This window comes from Hylobates moloch, unplaced genomic scaffold (assembly GCF_009828535.3).
Source record: "Hylobates moloch isolate HMO894 unplaced genomic scaffold, HMol_V3 SCAFFOLD_14, whole genome shotgun sequence".
Classification (NCBI taxonomy): Eukaryota; Metazoa; Chordata; class Mammalia; order Primates; family Hylobatidae; genus Hylobates; species Hylobates moloch.
In genome coordinates, this window is record NW_026652289.1 from 72,973,940 (window position 1) to 72,982,409 (window position 8,470).

Below are 8,470 nucleotides of genomic sequence, written 5' to 3' on the forward strand. Positions count from 1 at the left end.
GAGCTGTGCGGTTCCTCAGATCAAGAAAGAAACTAGTTTGCTGGGTTCTCCTTGATAAAGAATAAGCAGTCACAGGCCATAGGACACATCTATATTAGACAACGTTTCACACCTCGCCCACCTAAACATATTCACTGGCTATTCCTTTCAGTCCTTCTGCTTTGCATCTTTAAATCCTAACTCCCTAATCATAAGCATGAGAGAAATCCAGCTTATCCATGTTCTTGGGAGTTTTTTTAAAACATTAAACTCACAAACTTCTCTCCCTTTAAAAAAAATGTACCCAGGAAACCAATGGAGAAAGATGAGGAGACAAAGCAGAAAGTATACCATTCTACAAAATAAATGCCTGTTGCTAAAACATCGTAAGCAAAAAACCCACAGAGCGGCTTCAGTGGGACTGTAGTACATTTGTTTCCAGGTTAAGCACTATAAAGGTTTAATTTCAACAGCTCTAACCCTCTGATTTTGGAAACAAACAGGGTCTTTAACCTTTAACTTACAAAAAAGTTGATTATTTCTCACATAAAGATAAATTCACATACATTCATACTGTTCTAAAACAAAGTACCTTTCATATGCTCTTTATCCAGAACATTTTTTCCTTTTGTGCAGTTTGTTTTTTAGTTTAGTTGTTTTTTTTTTTTTGAGGTGGAGTCTCACTGTCACCAGGCTGGAGTACAGTGGTGTGATCTCAGCTCACTGCAACCTCCGCCTCCCAAGTTTAAGCGATTCTCCTGCCTCAGCCTCCCGAGTAGCTGGGATTACAGGCATGTGCAACCATGCCCAGCTAATTTTTGTATTTAGTAGAGATGGCGTTTCACCATGTTGGCCAGGATGGTCTTGATCTCTTGACCTTGTGATCCGCCCGCCTTGGCCTCCCAAAGTGCTGGGATTATAGGCGTGAGCCACCGCACCTGGCCTTTGTGCAACTCTTGGTTGCAGAGCCCCACAAACTCAAGTAGTATCACTTATTCTATTGTACAACCTTGCTAATGCAAATTACTATACATGCACAAACTTACTGCTACTAAAATTCTACCTCTTGAAAATTGCTATTCATTTTATGGCTTTTTTTTTTTTTTTTTGCAACAGGAAATATCCTTTCCTATATACTGTGCTATTCTGTATTCATTACCTTTTCAGTTTTTTTTTAATTTAAATGCTTTTCAGTAATGGACCCTCCCAGGCACTGAACTACTTAAGCCAAGAGTATAACTACTTCAAATACACTGTGAGAATCTAAACTTGGGTCTCTGGAGATCTGCTGCCAGAGTCTACTTGTTCTAACCTGTGTATGCACAAGATACACCACATTATAATAGTTTTGCATTTGCTATCATATATTAGTTATGTAGAATCTGTGTCAGCAAATGCTGGACTCTCCCTAATACTGAAATTTAAAAATCACCTCAGAAAACTGCCACTTCTAAGTTCTCAAGGCAGCTTTTAGAGGTAGGAATTCCTTCTCTACAGAAAGCTATCTTATTCTTTCAGAACAAAACAACTGTTTTATTTCCACAAGTAAAGTAGATAAAAGTGAAAGCTGTCTGAGGCTTACTATACCCAAGAGAAAGAGTCTACTTACTATGTAGCAACCTAGGTAGGTGCCGCCCAGCTACATATCCAGTTCTCATGAAAAGGTCTGAAAATCCCATCAATAAGACAATTCAGCACATTGGAAATAGGAAGAGCCCTAACAAATAATTGAATACTCCAAATTACTGAGTGTTTGCACACAGCATGCTGCAAACAGGAAATGTAAATGGTCTGCAGATTAGAAAAGCACTCACTGAAGCAATTAATAGCATCTCCATAAGACATGCAAAATGTAATTTCTTGACATACAAGGAGTAGGAGAATAATGAACCTAAAAGACATGCCATGTTAAGAAATGAAAAGAGCAGGCCGGGTGGATTACTTGAGGTCAGGAGTTTGAGACCAGCCTGGCCAACATGGCAAAACCCCGTCTTTACTAAAAATACAAAAATTAGCTGTGCGTGGTGGCACGTGCCTGTAGTCCCAGCTACTCGGGAGGCTGGGGCACGAGAATCGCTTGAACTCAAGAGGCAGAGGTTGCAGTGAGCAAAGATTGTGCCACTGCACTCCAGCCTGGGTGACAGAGTGAGACTCTATCTCCCCCCAACCCCCAAAAAAGAGCAAAGCAGAATAATTAAATGCGGTCTCATTTTGACTTGAGGTTTCATAAGACACAAAGACAGCTGGTTTCCAGATACCTTATGGAAAGCTGAAATGTCCTCAAACATAGTATCTCAGATTTTGACCCCATATTTCTATTCATAAATGAGTCTTTTGGGCCTTAATCTCTTTTCCCCAGGGAGAATATAACAGCTTTAGACATTATGGAAAAAGAAAAGGTTTCGATTTTCCACTTTTTACACTATTTGTTATTATCAATAATTCATCCTGAAGTTTAAAATCACTAGGCTCATGCACTAACCCCTAACATGGCACTACAATATGCTACCAAGCACTAATGCTTACAAAACTATACACATCTCAAAATGGAAGACATTGGTGATTTTGTTGTTCTTAAACAACTTGTAACATTTGTCCACAAGTATTAAAATATACATATATATATTTCTATTGCACATATCCCGGTTTTAACTTTTCAAAAGAAAAACTGCCAGCTAACGTGGATGAGCAAGGGAAAGGAAGGAAGCATGGCTACAAATGGACGTACAGTCCTGCCAGAAAATTATAGCTTTTCCTGTCAAGGGGACCAAAATAGACAAGAAAAAAATGTAGATGTGTTAAGTAAACACTGGGCAACTACAGCTGGAATATATCCATTTTGTTAAATGCATCTGGTCTGAACCATGGAAGATAAAATTTCAAGAGCATTAAACACTAGTTCTCTCAACTGTGGAATGAAAAAAATATAAAGCATATAGAGACGCTGAGTCTGATAGCTATTCAAACAAGTGGGCCAGAGCTGGTTTCAATGGTGCCAAAAGTACAGGTACTCTACCCCCTGCCAAATGATCCCACCAAAAAAGATGCCAGAAGTACACAGAGATGATGGGTTGACACCTGGAAGGTGTCTCCATTCTCCATGATATGACATTTTCAACATACTAGTGGAACCCATATATGTAGGCTCCATTCTGTCTTGAACAATTCCAAAATATTAAAGAAAAACATCAGGAAGTCAGTAGATTACTTAAGAGAAAAATTTGAGTTACTTTTAACCAAAGTGATTTCTACTATGCTTTTATCATTCAGTAGCTGCCCTCAAAAAAAGAAATATTTTATATATAATATGTAATTATTTTACTGAAAGTATTTTTTACCCATTTCAAATGGGTTGATTGACCAATCTCACTAATAATAAGAGTGCTCAACATTTCCCATTTTGGGCTTTTTATCACTCTCATATTTTGGTGAATCTTCCCTAAGTTCCCAGCATCACAGCATTCATGGACCTGAGTAAACATTCCAGAAAACACAGAGATATTCCAATACTCTCTGTTCTTAATTTCATCTAATTAGTTTTAAAATTTATTCTCTACTCACAAGAAGCATAAATAAAGGTTTCACTCTTATATAAAGACCTGACAATACATACAATGGTCCTCTGCTGATTTGGAAGTAAGGACTGTTTTCTACGACAGTCTGTTCTTTATAATGTATAACTGTTGTGGGGAAAAAAGAAAATCCATTTCTTATTGTAATTATTTTTCTTATTTGAGGTTTCTTTTCCACGATGACCCAACCACAAGTTTGGGAACATTGCTTCTGAGGCCCATTCTCTGATGAGAAAGTTCAGTCCCAACTAGGGAAAGTACCTGAGTCCCAGCCTTTTCAGCCTAACATTATACCTAATATCTGGAGTAAGAAATCAGGTTGAGCGTGATTACAGGTGTGTGCCTGTAATCCTAGCTACTTGGGAGGCGGAGGCAGGAGAATCACTTGAACCTGGGTAGGACAGACTGCAGTGAGCAGAGATCACGCCAGTCACTCCAGCCTGGGCAACAGAGAGACTCTGCCTCAAAAAGTAAATAAATAAAAAAATAAAAATCAAACATCCAAGTATCCACCTTGGGTTGCGGGAAGAGTTAATCTTATGCGTTTACAAAAAAATGTAACTATATAATGTGAAACACCATAAAGTCAGATGGCACTGCATGAGGCATTTTTGCTTCTTTTTCTTAAGGAAATGGAGTTACACGGAAAATTCTCTCATCCTCCCCCCACTGCGCCCGACTCCTCTATGTCCAAAGTTTTTTTTTTTTATTTTTCTGAGACGGAGTCTCACTCTGTCGCCCAGGCTGGAGTGCAGTGGTGCAATCTCAGTTCACTGCAACCTCCGCCTCCCAGGTTCAAGCAATTCTCCTGCCTCAGCCTCCCAAGTAGCTGGGATTACAGGCATGTACCACCACGCCCGGCTAATTTTCTATTTTTAGTAGCGATGGGGTTTCTCCATGTTGGTCAGGCTGGTCTCAAACTCCCAACCTCAGGTGATTCGCCTGCCTTGGCCTCCCAAAGTGTTGAGATTACAGGCGTGAGCCACCGCACCCGGCCTAGGTTTTTGTTTAAAATTGGGCCTTTGTTCCTATTCAGTAAATCTATGTCACAGGATGAGCCAGGATTTAAATATACAAATATAAATTTTTAGTATCTTTCATGTCAAATTAGAAACACATATTTGGAATTTACTGCTGCAGTCTCAACTGTGCTTATCATGGTAGTGGCTGAAACTGGAAGACATTTTTTTTAAACCCTGAAGTCATCCATACTTGCTACTTCTTTAGTCTTCTTGCTTGGAATGAAAAGTATTCACAAATACCACCACCTAAGCACCTGTTTCAAATGAAACTCAGCCTTCAGCTTGCAAAATGATGTCTTTATAATTAAGCAAACAGGAGAAGACCCATGCGAGTTGCTTCTTTCTTCCTGGAGATGTTAGCAGGATAACTGGAATCCTAGGAGCTCCTCTGTGTTGAATTTGAGAGGCAGAACAAAAAGAAAAGTGGCCTTTTCCATTCCAAATCATGGAGGTAATGTGTAGAGAAGTGATAGCCACATTTCAAGAATAGGGAAAGTAACTGGGTAAAAGAAGCAGGACTACCCACTCTAGGAGACAACATAGAGACACCTAGAAATACAAAATAAAAACCGAAAGATTAGGACAGGTACTTCTGCATAAGCTGACTCAAAACAATATCTAAAATATAAAGAAAAGAATAGGCCGGGTACAGTGGCTCACATCTGTAAACCCAGCACTTTGGGAAGCCGAGGCGGGTGGATCACGAGGTCCGGAGTTCAAGACCAGCCTGGCCAACATGGTGAAACTCCATCTCTACTAAAGATACAAAAATTAGCTGGGCGTGGTAACGGGTGCCTGTAGTCCCAGCTACTCAGGAAGCCGAGGCAGGAGAATCACTTGAACCCGGCAGGCAGAGATTTCAGTGAGCCAAGATTGCATCACTGCACTTCAGCCCAGGCAACAGAACGTGACTCCGTCTCAAACAAAAAAAAAAAAAGAAAAGAATATTTTGGATTACATATTATCTAAAAGAAAATGACCAAACATAACACCAAATTCAGTACTGTTATCAGAAAAGCAGTAATAGCCAGAAAAAAAAATATAAGCATGATACAAAAAAAGCTGGATTTATACAAGCATGATACAAAAAACTTTTTTGCATATAAAACTTTTTTTTTGTTTTGTTTTTGTTCTTTTTTTGAGACAGAATCTTACTCTGCTGCCCAGGCTGGAGTGCAGTGCTGTGATCTCAGCTCATTGCAACCTCTGCCCCCTGGGTTCAAGTGATTCTCCTGCCTTAGCCTCCTGAGTAGCTGGGATTACAGGCATGTACAACCATACCTGGCTAATTTTTGTATTTTTAGTAGAAACGGGGTTTCACCATGTTGGCCAGGCTGGGTTCAAACTCCTGACCTCAAGTGATCCACTTGCCTCAGCCTCCCAAAGTACTGGGATTACAGGCATGAGCCACTGGGCCTGGCCACATTTGTGTTTTAAAGTAGCACTGAGCCAGGTGCAGCAGCTCACACCTGTAATCCCAGCACTTTAGGGAGGCTGAGGCAGGGGATCCCTTGAGCCCAGGAATTGGAGACCAGCCTGGGCAACACAGCAAGACCCCACTCTACAAAAAATAAAAAATTAGCAGGGCGTGGTGGTGCCTTCTTGTGGTCCCAGCTACTTTGGAGGAGGCTGAAGCAGGAGGATCGCTTGAGCCCTGGAGGTTGAGGTTGCAGTGAGCCATGATTGCACCACTGCACTCAGCCTGGGCAACAGAGTGAGCCTCTGTCTCCAAAAAATAAAAATGAAAAATAAGGTAGCACTGTATTAGTTGGGCGTGGTGGCGGGTGCCTGTAATCCCAGCTATTCAGGAGGCTAAGGCAGGAGAATCACTTGAACCTGGAGGCGGAGGTTGCAGTGAGCCGAGATTGTGCCACTGCTCACCAGCCTGGGTGACAAGAGTGAGACTCTGTCTGAAAAAAATTTTTAAAAAGTACATCAAGTTCATTGCTGCTAAGTGTAAAAACTGTTAAATTTGCAAAAAGAAGTTAGACACAAAAGGGCAAATATTGTATAATTCCACTTACATGAGATACTGACAATAGTCAAATTCATACAGATTTAGAGTAGAGAGGTTACCAGGGGCTGTGGGAGGCGAGATGGGGAGATTAATGAGTACTGAGTTTGTTTGAAATGATGAAAAAATTCTAGAGATAATGGTAACACTTATACAACAATGTGGAATATACTTAATGCCAATAAACTGTACACTGTAAAATGTTTAAGAGTTTTGTTATGTATGCTCTACAATAATAAATACATCACAGATGCCCGTCAAAGGCTTAAATGATTTTAGTTTACAAAAATGGCCAATAGCGATTCGCTAACTAGTCTTTCTAGCCCACTATTTTCAGTCTGTCATATACACTAAAAAATACCTCAACTGTAAATTGAACCTAAATAACCTCTTCTGGTTGAAGATAGGGTTCTTATTCAAAGTCTAGGAAAGCCAAATGTATATTAATCCAGAATCAAATCAGGAGGAAAAATAGTGCAGAATTTGCACTTGTTGCAAAAGCAGCATGGAAGAAGATAAAGATCCACAGGTATACCTTTAGAACCCTATGAGCAGCAGGGCTGCTTCATTACAGAGGCTCACTTGAAACCCAGGAGGTGGAGGTTGCAGTAAGCTAAGATAGCACCATTGCCCTCCAGACTAGCAACAGAGCAAGATTCTGTCTCAAAAAAAAAAAAGTATGTAAAAAAAATGCACACCTTGGCCGGGTGCGGTGGCTCACACCTGTAATCCCAGCTCTTTGGGCGGACAAGCTGGGAGGATCACGAGGTCAGGAGTTCAAGACCAACCTGGCCAACATGGTGAAACCCCTGTCTCTATCAAAAATACAAAAATTAGCCAGGTGAGGTGACAGGCGCCTGTAATCCCAGCTACTTGGGAGGCTGAGGCATGAGAATTGCTTGAATCCGGGAGCTGGAGGTTGCAGTGAGCTGAGATCAGGCCACTTGCACTCCAGCCTGGGTGACAGAGCAAGACACCGTCTGGATGGGGGAGGAAGCACACCTTGAACATATATAAACTTTGTCCCCCAAAAATCTATATCTTAATATTAGACAGTAACATTAGCAAATCATAAGCTTACATTCTCTTCAAAATGCCCAATTTCATATCTCAGACATGACTATTCAATTTATACACTCTTACACACAGGTATATATGTGTGTGTATCATTAACGGCAGGATATAACTAACCCATTTGAGGATGGCTGTCTGGGCACAGTGGCTCACACCTATAATCCCAGCACTTTGGGAGGCTGAGGCGGGGGAAGATTGCTTGAGCCCACGAGTTCGAGACTAGCCTGGCAATATACTGAGATTCCGTCTCTACAAAAACTGAAAAAATTAGCAAGTACGGTGGCATGTGCCTGTAGTCCCGACTACCCAGGAGGCTGAAGTGGGAGAATCGCTTGAGCCCAGGAGGCGAAGTTGTAGTGAGCTGAAACTGTGCCACTGCACTCCAGCCTGGGCGACAGTGAGACCCCGTCTCAAAACAAACAACAACATGGCCGGGCGCGGTGGCTCACGCTTGTAATCCCAGCACTTTGGGAGGCGGAGGAGGGCGGATCACGAGGTCAGGAGATCGAGACCACGGTGAAACCCCGTCTCTACTAAAAAATACAAAAAATTAGCCGGGCATGGTGGCGGGCACCTGTAGTCCCAGCTACTCGGAGAGGCTGAGGCAGGAGAATGGCGTGAACCCGGGAGGCGGAGCTTGCAGTGAGCCGAGATCGCGCCACTGCACTCCAGCCTGGGGGACAAAGACTCCGTCTCAAAAAAGAAAAAATAAAAAAAAATAAGCCAGGCGTGGTGGCGGGCGCCTGTAGTCCCAGCTACTCGGAGAGGCTGAGGCAGGAGAATGGCGTGAACCCAGGAGGCGGAGCTTG

General features: G+C 41.9%; 1 long non-coding RNA gene across 1 annotated transcript in view; it reads right to left on the reverse strand.

Moving 5' to 3' along the window:
* Nucleotides 1–615: 615 nt before the first annotated feature.
* Nucleotides 616–8,470, reverse strand: part of LOC116482376 (uncharacterized) — a 17,374-nt gene continuing 9,519 nt past the window's right edge. The window contains exon 4 of the long non-coding RNA XR_004251850.2: nucleotides 616–5,122. This is a non-coding gene — a long non-coding RNA (uncharacterized LOC116482376). The remainder of the gene's footprint in view (nucleotides 5,123–8,470) is intronic.